Raw genomic sequence first — 15183 nt, 5'->3', positions numbered from 1 at the left:
TAAAAGTTAGAAGAACTTCTGTTGGTACTCATCCACAGTCACGCCTCCTTTCTTCAGCGATAGAAGCTCTATGGATTTGTCCTGGCGAAGAGCTGGAGGAAAATACAACTTTGCAAATGCAGTAAAAAAAAATTAGCCCAAGTAACCGTACCTTGCGCCTGCAGTGTAGTGGAGTAGAAACAGATTTCCACCATTTCCAAACACGCCCCTCCAGAAGGAATTTCACTGCATCCATACATTGTTCCTCAGTGGTATCGAACGCTCGAAAGCAACCCTCCATGCGTTCCAACCAATCCTCTGCCACTTCAGCTGACTCTCCGCCCATCAGTGGCTTGGGACCCGTCTGGAGGAACCTATGCATGTAGAAGCAATGACGACCCTCGTGGTGATGGGGGCGACGTTCTCGATGATGACTGCGACCCTCATCATCGTCTCCTCATCGACCTACACTTCCATGACTGCTCTCATCACCGAGTCCTGCCATCTACAAAGCAAAACAAAGTTCAAACCCTAAAGGAAAGTTCTATGTCCCAAAGTATTATTGCATGCTCTGATAACATAAATGTAGCGACCTGCACCGGAATTATCTACTAAGAAATTCTTATGCATGCAAGTATATCTTAAATAACAATAATCAGATAAAATCAGCAAAAAACAGAGTACAAATCACAAATTTGAAATAACAGTCTAAAATGCTACATAGGGTATAACCAAATCGAATAACATTGTATTAAAAAAATCAGCAATATATTCCACTAAACTAGTAACCGAGAATATCTCAACGACGTAGCTTCTCGCCTCGGTGCTCTCTCTTGCCTGCATCATCCAACATGAGGTCTGCCCCGTATAATGGGGTATCCAAGATGAAAACATAGGGACATGAGCGCTAACACCCAGCACAAAAAATACGAGTATACAAACCTATATGTGCATGCAAAATAACGTGGACCGGGTAAGTAGATCAACAAAAAGCTCAATTCTCAGACTGAAGGCACCAAGGATTCTAGTGTCACTCGGAAGTAACCCTATGGACTACTAGCATAACAACCGGACGTGGATTGAGAAATATCCTGGAAACATCACAGCCCTCCGTGTCTGTCGGCCATGTGACTCGTGATGTCCAATCGTCCACAATATAGGGCTGAGCGGCCCAACTAAACTATGGCTATCTGAAAAGAGAAATGGCTCAATGTGATATTTGATCATGCATCATACAAACAGTAAATACATGCATATCATGGCAGATAAAATGCAACACACAAGAATGCATACTCAACTGGATATCTCAGTCTATATATACTTATGTATCTCTATAGATCAAGTCTAGGTCAATAGCCTAGAATCCAAGCCTATAATAAAATGTATACCATATCACTTATCTATTATTACTATAAAAGCATGAACTAGGGGCAAAGTTTTTGCATTGTTTATTGTCATAATTGCCCAAAATTTGTTCATGGGAGTGTCAATAATGAGGGGTATTTGTGAGATTTGATTGAGGAAGAAAAGGGCAATTCAGGAAATATAATATAATATTGCAGGTTTCTTTTTGGAATTGGAAAAAACCAAGTTATCTGAAACGCTTTTTTTTCAATTAATTGCAATTGAAATTGCACGTTTCTTTTGGGACCACATGTTTTTATTTTGTCCAACTGCAATTAATTGCAAAAAAGAAACGCGTTTCATTGCTGCTCAACCAAGGCCCTGCACAAAAGAGAAACCATTACGATGAAGAAAACAAAAAGGAACGAGCTACTTTCTTTGTGCGACCAGGCACACATTTTACTCTTCATCAAAAAAGAAAGGCTTCTAAAAAATACGATGGAGAAGCTCTCTTTACATAAGCTGGCACCAAGTGAAAGGTGATTGCTTTGGTGATTCATTTTCTCCCGAAATCCTTGATCCTCGGTTGCAGTAAGTGCTACGATTATATGCTTCTTTAATGCTTTTTAATTTCATAATTCTCCGACTGATTTCATTTGACGTCAATTTATTTACCATATATCTTGAATTTATTCACCACCAACGTTCATGTCCTTTCAATTAAGGGGAAAATTAGGGCATAAGCATTCATCAATTTGTCCACAAGATCTTTGATTTTTTGGTGTCTCAACATTCAAATTTCAATTATAATTTCAATATCAATTATTAAGATAATTTAAGTCATTCAAATTCAAATTATTAATTAAAAATCATAATTATTATTTAATTAAGACCTTCACAACGTATATCTTCAAAGCAATTATATATACTGCTACTATGTGTGCTTGTTGATTACCTGACAACAAATATCCACTCATTCTTTATTCATAACTACGAATTCAAATGGCTAGCTATGATGTTACTCCCATCGCTTTGCTCAACACAAAACATAGGAATGTGACAACAAAAATTCTCATTGTTCGTCAGGGAGGTCAGAGATCAAGAAATTCTGATGCAAGATCAATTCGAAAGCGGATATTGGTTGACGAACAGGTAATTTATATTATGGTTGAACTAATTATGTTTATATTGTGCTTGATTAAAATTAAGATTATTTATCCAACTTTTTAATGAAAATTCCTTTAATCTGTTATTTAAGGGAACCAAGATACATGGAATTATTTTCGCCAATGCCATAGAGCAATTCAGAGATGGACTCCAGATTAACCGAAGTTATTTCATTTCAAATCCGTCCATTGTGGAGCCCAAACCCAACTTTCCAAATATGTCAATCAACAATTTGAATTGGTTTTGCATAAAGATACAATTGTGATGGAAACAGAAACACACTTGGAAAGTTACAGTGTGAATTCGGACTTCAAGGAGTTTGCTGATTTAAAAAAAGATTTACAGGGTGGTCAGGAAATGGGTACGTCCTAATCAAAATTAAGTCCAGTACCTCGTGTGCATGTATAGAATTTCTACGTTACAGATATCATTGGTATTTTAATGAAAGTGAAATAGCTATATCAAGTTGAAAGGAAAGATAAACCCATCGGTTATAGGAGAGAAGTTATATTGATTAATACTCTGTAAGTAAATATAAAAATATCCCTACATCATTCATTTTTTTCTATGTCTGACACAGTTATTTTTTACAGCCTCGAGACTATGACCATTACCTTGTGGGACGATCTTGCTTTTAATGAAGGAAAATACTTGCACGAAACTGAGCTGGTCCACCCTGTTGTAGCTTTTTCGAATGTGAAAATTAATGTTTATGAAGGTAAACTAGAACAGCTGTATAAGATTTTAACTCTCACTTTTATATAATACATTATGCATCATTATTTTGTTTTGTCAGACGAGATTCAACTCACGTCCACGTTTACAAGTGGAATGTTTCTACATCCATATTGCAATGAGAGGAAAATAATCAATTCATGGTATACTTGGTAGAATATTACAAGTTTTGGAAATATTTTGTTCATGAATATTCAAATAACTCATTTAGCATTTAATTTACGATGTCTGAGATTCTGATTTGATTTACAGGACATGAACAAAGTCTAGAAGAATTATGGATGACAAAGAAAATTAGGGAGTCTGCGGAAATGACATTGGCATAGTTGTTGGATGGAATTGATGCATCGAAAATGGTTAGTGTATCATATGCTCTATCAATAAGTTTCAATCTTTACTACTGCATTAAGTAAATTGGTGGAAGACCATGGCCAATTTGGAAAATATGCAGGGGACGTACCATTACTGCAAGGCAAAGATTTGGGTAAGCCCATGGTATGAAACATGTAATAGTTGTTTGAGGGCAATTTCAAGGGCAGCTCAGGGAAACAACTGTATGCACTATGGAGATTCCAACATTTGCTTAATTCCAAGGTAAATGATCGTTGTGATTTACTGAATAAAAGTAAAAATTGAAAGAGTGGGTGCCCTGCTAGCCAACTTGTGGCTAAGTGCCTTTATGACTCTATTTGTAAACAATCTTTTTTTAATATAATTTACAATTTTTATTGGCATTTATTTTATCTTTTATCATATTGTTATGTTGTGACGTACTATACGATGTTTAGATAAAGAACTTGAATATACTAAAGTGCATGTAAGATGTGATAGTGGATATGGATAACTATCATGAAACACATCTTATAATCACCGTATATTCTAAACCAGTTCCTAGTCAATTGAGCCGTCTGCAATAAGGATAAGGATCGCTCGAGATTGAGACTAGCATTTGCGATGTCGAGTACCACGTTTCATTGGTATGGAACATGGAGATGTTCGAAGCATGCAAATGGATATTCATTGGAAGGATGATCGAACTACCCTATTCGGACTTTCCAAGTGGTTTTCACTAATTGAATGTAAAAGTCCGTGGTTTTGGTTGTACACTATTAGTCCTTACTACTTGAAACATCATGGAGACTCTATATGCTAGTACTGTACTTTGACTTGTTTACCGACTCTATGAGGGTCATCATGTGTTGAGATTGGGTACAGTTACGACAAAAATATGAGTCAATGCTTTGTTGTCAAGGATTCACCACACGCTTGCGATTGTGGATATCCTATGCGATCTGAGGAGATATTAGTGTGACAAATCTCTGGCCAGAGTATATGATGTGCTTTAGGTTACTTGGTTTCCTAGTTGCACAAGCGATGTCACTATTTGATCTTCAAGATGTATTGCATAGTTATCAAATCTCAAATGAATCTCGATAGACCAATGGTTGTTGATTCGATAGGGATATATGGATGAAGGGACCGTACTGTACGCTAACCAAAACCCACTGGTTCTTGCAGGCACTATCAGTGATACCTAGGAAATCATAGGGCGATGTTTCTAGGCGCTCTTACGATGATTCGATGGGCAAGTCAGAAATTGTTGTTCCGAGTCACAAGGAGTTGTGGACCCACGGCTAGCTGTATCCCTGAACCATTGAGGGTTACACAAGTAATATATTTCTAATCCCCGTTGAGATAATTAAATTTAATGAGTTAAATTTAGCGAATGAGAAGTAGGACTTCTTATTGATGAGTAGAGGGAGTGAGATTTCCTAAAATGACATAGGGATTCTATTTTTGGAAACCACTGAATTCGTATTCAGAAAATTTATCTTGACTTTAAAATATACAGAAAAGGTTTCTGTACACATTGGTAAAATTGGTTTATCAATTTAAGTCACGATGAATTTTATATTAATTTCTGAACATGCGGGCTTTGCTTGTCAGACTTGAATTTATGACTAACGGGCCCTAAGCTGTTAGCAGCCCATGTTATAAATAAATTATTGCAGTACAGAAATTAGACAGAAGGTCTCATAATTTTCAAAAAACCTAGAGTGTTCTCTCTAGGGTTGGCCGCCCACTTCCCTTCCCTGAGTTCAAAAATTCTAGGCTGCAATTTTCGAAATTTTAGTCTAGTTTAACACATCAAATCTGTTAATTCTCTTCGTAGAAACTTCTGATAGACTTTCTAGTGCAGTCTGTCAAAGGGTTTTAGATTTCTGTTCGTGAACCTGATTCAGGAGTTGATCGAGGCATCGGTTCCTGAGATATACAAGAAGAGCAGATTTATCTGTTGGAGTCCATAACCTCAAGTTGAGACTTGAGAGGTAAAATTTAATTCTTGTTTTATTTTAATTATTCGTTTAAATCGTTAGGACTTGATACCCACGATCTGGAATCGTTCCAGATCAGAAAATAAAATTTTAAAACCTTCCGCTGCTACTGGTATCAGATCTGACAGATCCGAGAACGTGTTTCAACAGTGATATCAGAGCCAGGTTGCTCTCAGATCTAACGATTAAAATTATCTCGATTGTATATAGCCTCGGTTTTTCAGAAAAACAAAACGAAAAAAAATATATATCTGGACTGCCCGCTGCCTGAAAGGGCAGCGGGCAGTCGCTGCCCAGCGCGCAGGCTGCGCACAGCAGCCCAGCACAGCGCTGGGTCGCAGGCAGAGGCTGGGCTGGGGCAAATGTTGCCCTAGCCCAGCGGGGAGCTGGGCCGCATGCGGCGGCCCAGCAGCTGGGCAAGGTGGGGGCTGCCCGGGATCGTCCCAGGCGGCCCTAGAAATTATTATTTTTATTTTTATATAATTTTGAAAATTATGAATTTTGGCCCGTTAATAGTTATTGGGCCTAGTTTTTGGCCCGATCGAAAATTGTTTCAGTTGGTCCACGAGGCAATGGGTCAAAATTGTTTGAACCCAAAATTTTAAGAAAATTAATTATTTTGGTACAATTGATTATAAAATATGCTTTTATATATAAAATTAGATTTTATGTATAAAATATGATTTTATGGATAAATTAGATAAAATATGATTTTATATATAAAATGGGATTTTATGTATAAAATATGATTTTATCTATTTACAATTATTGTCATTTTCAATTGCATGTTATCCAATCATTTAATTGAATTAAATAATTGGATAAAAGGATGATAGATTGCCATGACCAATTTTGTAGGTGTATGTTAGGTTGTTTACATTTGTTTTTATTATTGTTGTTGGGTTTTTATTAATGGGCTTGTATTATGGCCCAATTTGATTTGTCATTTGTAATAAAAGTGGGTCTGGTTTATGGCCCGTTCTCACCCTTAAAATATGTATCCCCTACTTGTCATCGTAATTTATTATAAATTTATTAGACTTAGTGGGAGATAAAGATTTTAATAAATTGGTGGGCCCAGCAGACAATGATAAAGATCGAAGAAATGTAAATTGGAAACTCAATATAATAGGATTGCATTGCATACTTGCATATCACCTAGGATTGGACCTAGACTCGTGATTGGAAACCACGGGTCGATTAGATCAAGGCATCGATTATCTTTTATTTAATATTTGATATTATTGTTGTATGCATGTTTAGACTAAATTGCATGAATCCCGCAAGCATACAAATTAATTAAATGATGAGACAAACTTTCAAAATTAAAATCCCTCATTTTAAATATGATTTAAAATTAATATCAAGTTTAATAAAAGGGAAATTAAATATAGTTTATATTTTCCTACCTTCCATCAACTATCAATGCATGATAGATGCTACCCGCGACCGTGGTTCATCTCATATTATTGGGAAGGCCCGTTCGCCGGAAAAATGTGCATTGAGTAGACAATTGTTGTAAGTTGGGTGAAACTCCCATGTGATCACCTCATATTATTGGGGGTCCACATGGAGACCGTCCATCACAACTTAATATTGATGAGTCAACTTGATATATCACTTTAAACGGTGTCATATTATTGGGCCCTTTATTGGATATGAGGTAAAAACATGGAGGTTGCTCTAACAACAATTGAACTCTACCTTTTTAAAATTATAATTGGCTGATTTTATTCGGAACTATAATTTGTAAATTGGCTCCATGTTCCTACTAAAGAAAATGGTTTTCTCGTTTTCACTAAAGGGTGGTGAAATCGTTAAAATAGTGGGAAAGTAATTCATAAAATTAAACTCACCTTATTTTATGTCTTATTAAATTAATTAAACAATCACTGATTATTGTTTGTTATTTTTCAGTATATCTTTATGATGAATTCGCGTAATCCACTCTTTTCCATTCTCGAACAAAACAAACTGACTGGCGCAAACTATACGGAATGGTTCCGTAAGTTGAAGATTATTCTATGCTCGGAAAAGATTTTCTACGTGTTAGACTTACTGCTTCTTTCTCTTCCTTCATCGTTTGACGGTTTTGTGGTGAACTTTAATATGAACAAGCTAGAGGCCACCCTTGAAGAGATGGTCAATATGCTTGTCACTTATGAGGCCACATTTAAGAAGGATAAACCGGTTCTCTTGGTAGGCTCGTCTTCTTCTGCTTAGAAGGGGCCAAGTGCAAAGGGTAAGAAACGTTCTGCTCCACCCAAGAAAACTGGGCCCAAGAAGAAGCACAAGACCAAAGCTTCTAACATGGACAAGTCTGAAGATGTTTGTCATCACTGCAAGAAACCCGGTCACTGGAAACGTAACTGCAAGGAATATCTCGAGCAGTTGCGAACTGCGAAGGGTATGTTTTATATTGAAATAAATGTTTCACTTAATACTACTTCTTGGGTATTGGATACCAGATGTGGATCTCACATTTGCAATGATTTGCAGGTGATGTCAAGAAGTCGTAATCTGAGGATGAGTGAGACCCAATTGAGGCTCGGAAATGGTTCCAGAGTTGAAATCAAAGCTGTGGGAGATGTTTGTTTAATTTTGCAGAACAATTTTAAGTTATTTTTGAGAGATATTTTATTTGTGCCAGATTTGGTTGAAAAATTATTTTTGTTTCTATGCTTGATAGAGATGGTTTTTCTTGCAATTTTGTGAATGAGATTTGCAATATTTATAAGAATGAATGTTTGATTGGATGTGAACAACTTGAAAATGATCTATATAACTTAAAATTAAAAGACGTACCGGTTAATTATGTTGATAAACCGGCAACAACAATGAAAAGGAAAAACGATAGTCAAAACCCAGCAAACTTTTGGCATGCTAGGCTAGGTCATATTTCCTCACGGAGGATGAACAAGCTAGTGGGAGAGGGCATGTTTGATATGTCAGATATAAACTCTCTACCTACTTGTGAGTCTTGCCTGAAAGGAAAATGACTAAAAAACCTTTTAAGAGAAAGCCTGAGCGTAGTCAAAATCTATTGGATCTGATCCATATAGATGTTTGTGGACCATTTAGTATTGGTACTAAATATGGTCACACCTACTTTATTACCTTTACTGATGATTTTCTAGGTATGAGTATTTATATTTAATGAAATATAAGTCTGAATCATTTGAAAAGTTCAAAGAATTCAAGACTGAAGTAGAAAATCAGCTAGGTAAAAGTATTAAAGCACTTCGATCTGATCGAGGCGGTGAAAACTTGAGTACCGAGTTTTTAGACTATCTGAAAGAAAATGGAATTCTTTCTCAGTGGACTCCTCCTGCCACACCTCAGCTTAATGGTGTAGCAGAGCGTCGTAATCGAACTCTGTTGGACATGATTCGATCTATGATGAGCTTCACTGAGCTCCCATCTTCGTTTTGGGGCTATGCACTTGAAACGACGGTATTGTTGTTGAACAATATCCACACTAAGCAGTTAATAAAACTCCATACGAATTATGGACTGGCAAAACTCCAAAGTATTCGTACTTGAGGATTTGGGGATGTCCTGCTTACGTGAAGCAGACAGTGGGAGATAAGTTGGATAGTCGATCCACCTTGTGTTATTTTATAGGGTATCCGAAAAATTCGATCGGATATTACTTCTATCATCCTACTGAAACAAAAGTGTTTGTTGCTAGGAATTCCACCTTCCTGGAGAAGGAGTTCTTACTTGAAAGAAAAGGCAAGATGATGGAACTCGAAGATGTTCGAGAAGAACCCGAGATACAAAATAACGATCCCATACCTCAGGAACCAATAAATGACACGCCACTTCTTAGAAAATCCGAAAGGGCTTCTAGACCTCCTGTTCGACTTAATCTCCTACTTGAAGGGGATCAAAGTGAACCCATCATTGGATGTGATCCAAAAAACTTCAAGGAGGCAATTTCTGATTCCGATTCGAATTTATGGCTTGAAGCTATTGATAAGTGTATTTTATACACTTAATTTATATATGATTTTAATTATTAATTGTTTGTTTCGAGCAAATTTATGTGGCTGTTTTGTTGTTTTTGTGTTTGTAGGGAATTATGGAAATTATTTGGAGAAGAGAGGAAAAATGAAGAATAAAAGAAAAAGAAATAAAAGAAGAAAAGAAAGAAGAAACGAACAGACAAGAGAATAGAAGCACTTGGGCTTTTACAATATGGGTCAAAAGTTTAGCGCTATCTTTAGTGCTAAAGATGAATTGGAGTCAGAGGTCTATGCGCGCCCGCGTGGACTGCTGGAGCGGGCGCTCGTCGCATAAATCTGGAGTTGAAAGATTTAATCGGAAAGGAAACTTTCTATTTTTTTGGGCTTTTTGACTGGGCTTTTCATATACGATATAAAAGGATTATTTGTCAAACTTGAGAAAGGGAGAAGCCGCCACACACTTAAACACTACACACCAGAGATTTTGATCGTGAGATTTCTAGGATTTGTTGGAGCTTTAATTGAAGAACGAAGACGGAGTTCGATAGACCGAACACGGCATCGATGACGGATTTGTTTCTTATCTTTTATTTTATTCTGAATATGTTTGGATTTTTGAACATGTTTTATTTTATTCAAAATTTTATTATAAACTAAATTTTTAGAGTCTAGAGGTCGGATGGAACCTGGTGTAGACACTTTCATGAATTCTTGATTTTATTGGATTGAGTTTCTTCTAGATTAATTGTTTTTTTCTAGAATTGATTGTCTTTTCAATTATCTGATAAATAATTGATTTGTAATATTTATTTGAAATCTGGCACTCGGGAGAGGAGATTTTGAATAGGACCAATAGAAAATACACTGTTAATTATTTATATTACTCGGGAGAGTGTATAATTTTAACAGAGCTTTTAAAAAGAACATTGTTTTGAATTGATCACTACTAGGGATATTGGAATTGAATTGTAGTTGATATATTTTATTCGGCACTCGGGAGAGGGAATAATATACTTAAGTGTTCTTGGCTATTAATTGATTGAAATTCATGAAAATTAATTAATTAGGATTGACTGTTGTTGAAACCAGGTGAAATCTATACCTCTAGACCAATTTTCTCTGATTGATTATATCTGCAAGTTGTGTGCGTGCCATCAAAATCATCCTGATTATTTTTATTTATTGCAAATTTCTCAAATATTGATTTTCTAGATAAAGTTTAGACTATTTTAATTACAATCACTGAATATTTTCATTTTACTCCCTGTGAGATCGATATCTGATTTAATCATTATATTAAAACATGACACTCGTACGCTTGCGAGGAATTTTCACAAGAAGTTTTTGGTGCCGTTGCCGGGGAGTAATTTTTGATTTTGTTTAGTCTTGTTACCAATTAGTCTAAGTTTTAATTTAGAGCTTTTATTTTATTTTATTTTAATTACTAATTAATTTCTTCTTATTTTTTAATTGCTGTTTGATCCAGAGATCGAGCGCACTGCACGTGTTTTGAGAAGAGCGAGAAGAGAAGAAATTAATAACATGGCTGAAGAGAATGTGAATCAAGCTCCCCTGGTGCCAATTAGAGATCACTTCAGGCCAGTAATCCAGGCTCACTACTCTGGAATAGCTCGTGAAACTATCAATACCAACAATTTTGAGCTAAAACCGGCCTTGATCAACATGGTTCAATGGAACCAATTTAATGGGAGTGCCACAGCTGATCCTCACTTTCATCTCAGGACCTTTTTAGAAATTACTGATATGGTAAAATTTAACGGGGTTCCTGAGGATATTATTCGTTTACGCTTGTTTCCGTTTTCTCTCAGCGATCAAGCCAGAAGTTGGTTGCAATCACTACCGCTTGGAAGCATCACTACTTGGGAGGGGATGGCAGAAAAATTTCTTGCTAAATATTTTCCACCTGCCAAGTCCACCCAGCTGAAGATAGAGATCAGCACCTTCAGGCAGATGGATTCTGAACAGCTCTACGAGGCGTGGGAAAGGTACAAAGAATTACTTAGACATTGTCCTAACCACAATTTTGCAGATTGGGAACAGATCGAGTGGTTTTACAACGGACTGAATGCGCCTACGAGGATGAACGTGGATTCTGCTTCTGGAGGAACTATTTTTGCAAAGGACCCCATACAGGCCTACGATATGCTGGAACAGATGACGGTTAATAGTTTTCAATGGTCATCTGAGCGTATGGGAGTAAAGAAGCTAGCTGGAGTGTATGCAGTGGATCCTATCACATCCATTACTGCTCAATTATCTGCACTGACTACACAGGTAGCTTCTTTGAATAAGATTAATGTTGCAGATTCAACGGTAGTTGAAGGATCTCAATCCCTAGAAAAAGTGAATTATATCAATCCTAATGGCTACCGAGGGTATGGAGGCTATCGAGGTAACACTGCCCCAAATACCTATCATCCTAGCTTGCATAATCATGAAAATTTTTCGTATGCTAACAATAGAAATGTGTTGAATCCTCCGGGGTTCAATGGAAACAAGGATGAGGGTAAGTAGTCTTTGGAGGATGTGGTTAGTACTTTTGTGCACGAATCAGGTAAGAGGATGGCGAGAACTGAATCTCGTCTCAACAGCTTGGAGACGCACATGGCCAACATGGGTACTGTACTTCAATCCATGGAGACTAGCATCGGGCAGTTGGCGAACGCACTGAAGGATAATAATAGAGGCCAGTTTCCAAGAAACACTGAGGTAAATCCCAAGGAGCAGTGCAATGCCATAGAGTTGAGGAGTGGAAAAGAAGCTGAAGTCCAAGCACATGCTATTGAAGAGGAGAAAGAGAAGGAGCCTAAACCTGACCCAAAACCGATGTACAAGCTGCCACTCCCCTACCCGCAGAGGTTCAAGAAGAAGGCGTTGGATGAGCAGTTCTCCAAATTTTTGGAGATTTTCAAGAAAATTCACCTGAACATCCCCTTTGCTGATGCTTTGGAACAAATGCCGAACTACGCAAAATTCATCAAGGAGATGATGTCCGAGAAGAGAAAGCTGCTAGAGAACGATGTGGTGAGCTTAACTGAAGAGTGCAGTGCGGTGCTTCAAAAAAAGATGCCACAAAAGCTTAAGGATCCAGGGAGTTTTACTATTCCTTGTTCTATTGGCTCTTCTTATATTAATAATGCACTTTGTGATTTAGGGACCAATATTGATTTAATGTCATTATCTATTTACAGGGTCTTAGAGTTGGGAGACATGAAATCGACTAAGATTTCATTGCAATTGGCGGATCGGAGCATTAAATATCCAAATGGAATTGTTGAAGATGTTCTAGTCAAGGTGGATAAATTCATCTTCCCAGCGGATTTTGTGGTATTGGATATAAAAGCAGATCATGGTGCTCCATTGATCTTTGGGAGACCATTCTTGGCCACAGGGAATGCCAAAATTGAAGTGAAGAAGGGGGAATTGTCGATGGGTGTGGAGTGCGAAAGAGTAATTTTTAATATATTCAGGAAGATACCTAATCCATCCATCGAAGAATTGTGCTTAATTGAACCGGTTGTGAAGCCGGTGGGATGTCAAAGAGCCGAAATTGAGCCGGTAGCAAAGAGTAAAGCCCCAAGTTCAACAAAGAAGACCACGAAAAAGAGAGCAAAATTTAAAAGGCGGTTCGTGGAATTTATTTGGCGCATGAAAGAGAAAGGGAAGATTTAATACCGGTGAATGTCGGGCTGACGACTCTAAACCAAGCGCTTTTTGGGAGGCAACCCAAAATTTTTTTTTTTGTTTTTTTTTATTTTTATTTTTTAATTTTTGCTTTTATTTTTATTTTTGTTCATCAATTAATTTTTTTTTGAATTTTGAAATTATTTTGGAAATTTTGGAGGGCTGATATTTTAAATTTGTTGAATTTTTTTCAGGATTTTTGGGATTTTGGGCAGTAGCTTATGCGCGCTCGCGCATTCTTGGAGAGCGCCCGCTCAAGATTGGGAGTTGAAATCAGAAGGTTGTGCGCGCTCGCTCATGACTCTCCCGCGCCCGCTTGGCCTATTCTAATCCAGTGCGCAATATTTATGCGCTATCGCGCTCTCAAACAGCGCAAGGCCTTGCGCTATCGCGCTCTCTCTCAACCGCACAATCTCAAGATCTATCGTGCTATCTAACAGCGCCTACCCAAGCGCTATCGCGCATCCTCAACGGCGCAAGATCTTGCGCTATCGCGCACAAGAACCGCGCGTATCTAAGCGCTATCGCGCAAATTAAGGGGCCACGGATTATTTTCTGATCCAGACATTAAAAAGCCTACTCCAGTCTGTTCATTTCCATTCTAAATCTCACCCTCTCGCATCTCGGCATCATATATCTTCCGCTCAACAAAAAATATCATCCCTAGGATTTTGATCTTCACTCCAAGGTAGAGATTGGGAAAATTCGTTGTTGCTCCCTCTACGCTAGCACAGAAACAGGGGAGTCTTGGAGGGTTTGGAAGTTTTCTTTGTGAACGGTAAAAAAAGCTGAAATCTTTTCTATTACATTTGAGTAGTGTTAAAGTTTGTGTGTTGAGGCTGTTGGGTTGTTTGAATTGTGGTGTGAAGAACGTTTGTTGCAGTGAACTTCTATATCATTTTCTTTCATTCATACCAAGTGTTTGTTGAAGTGCTTGGGTTACAGTTGTGTTTGAACGTTGCTGGAATCGGTTGGAGTTTAGTGCATTGTTTGTTGAGGCATTTGATTTGAGTTGAAGTATTGACTTACAATGCCCCCGAAAACCAAAGGGAAGGGAGCAATTTCTTCGGCTTCTACTGCTCCATATGATAGACACAGATTTTGGAATGCCACAGCAGAGGAGTATTGTTTTGATGTAATGGAGAGAGGGATGCAAAAAGAAAGAGGAATGAGTTTGAGAGAGTGTAATGCGCCGGCATTAATTGAAGCTGAGAGAAGAGGTTGGGATACATTTGTGAGGAGTCCACCAAATGCTATTATACCATTGATTCATGAGTTTTATGAAAATTTGATGGTCAAAGACGTGAATCTGAAAGTTCAAGTTCGAGGAAAATTGGTGCCTTTTGATAAGAGTACAATTAACAGTCTCTATGAAATGCCGGATTTGGACATTTCAGATGATGAGTATGAGGTATTCAAGAATGAGTCATATCCAGATAATATTGTAATTCAGACTGTGTGTCATGATGGGGCGGAATGGAAGAGGAATGCAAAGGATGAAGCTGTTACATTTCCATCCATCTTTCTTAGAAGAGAAGAGAATAATTGGCATGAGTTTGTGGCTGCCAGAATGTTGCCATCTGGGCATACATCCGATGTGACTAAGTTAGGGGTTCCTCGACTATTAGTTAACCCCACTCGTCTTTGATTACTCAACTTTGCCGGTTAGCTGGTGCTGTGTGGGATGATACGGAGCAGATTCTTCCAATTCAAGGTCCTATAAGAATTACTGGTGCTCTGAGACGGGACAAGAAGAAGAAAGCGGCCAGTACTTCTGAACAGGCAGCTGAACCACCGCAGCCCTCTGAGCCACTACCACACTTTGAGCCAGCACCTTCCCATTTGGAAGGACCTATGTCCTTACCGACGCATCCGGCCCCTGAGTATTCTACTTGTGATGATTCTACGGCCGTGCTTACTCAGATGAAGAAGCAGTGGAAGATGATGCG

General features: G+C 37.8%; 1 long non-coding RNA gene across 1 annotated transcript; it reads left to right on the top strand.

Annotated features, from left to right (window-relative positions):
• The first annotated feature begins 1744 nt into the window (after positions 1 to 1744).
• On the top strand, positions 1745 to 8241 carry LOC140875407 (uncharacterized). Its single transcript, XR_012148438.1, has 10 exons — positions 1745 to 1914; positions 2410 to 2475; positions 2582 to 2851; positions 3084 to 3208; positions 3287 to 3368; positions 3478 to 3581; positions 3677 to 3819; positions 4744 to 5555; positions 7479 to 7968; positions 8061 to 8241. It is a non-coding gene; the product is annotated as an uncharacterized lncRNA (long non-coding RNA).
• The last annotated feature ends 6942 nt before the right edge of the window (positions 8242 to 15183 follow it).

Source organism: Henckelia pumila, chromosome 1 (genome assembly GCF_033568475.1).
Source record: "Henckelia pumila isolate YLH828 chromosome 1, ASM3356847v2, whole genome shotgun sequence".
Lineage (NCBI taxonomy): Eukaryota > Viridiplantae > Streptophyta > Magnoliopsida > Lamiales > Gesneriaceae > Henckelia > Henckelia pumila.
Note: the sequence above shows the minus strand (reverse complement) of the source record. Positions and strands in the feature narration are given on the sequence as shown.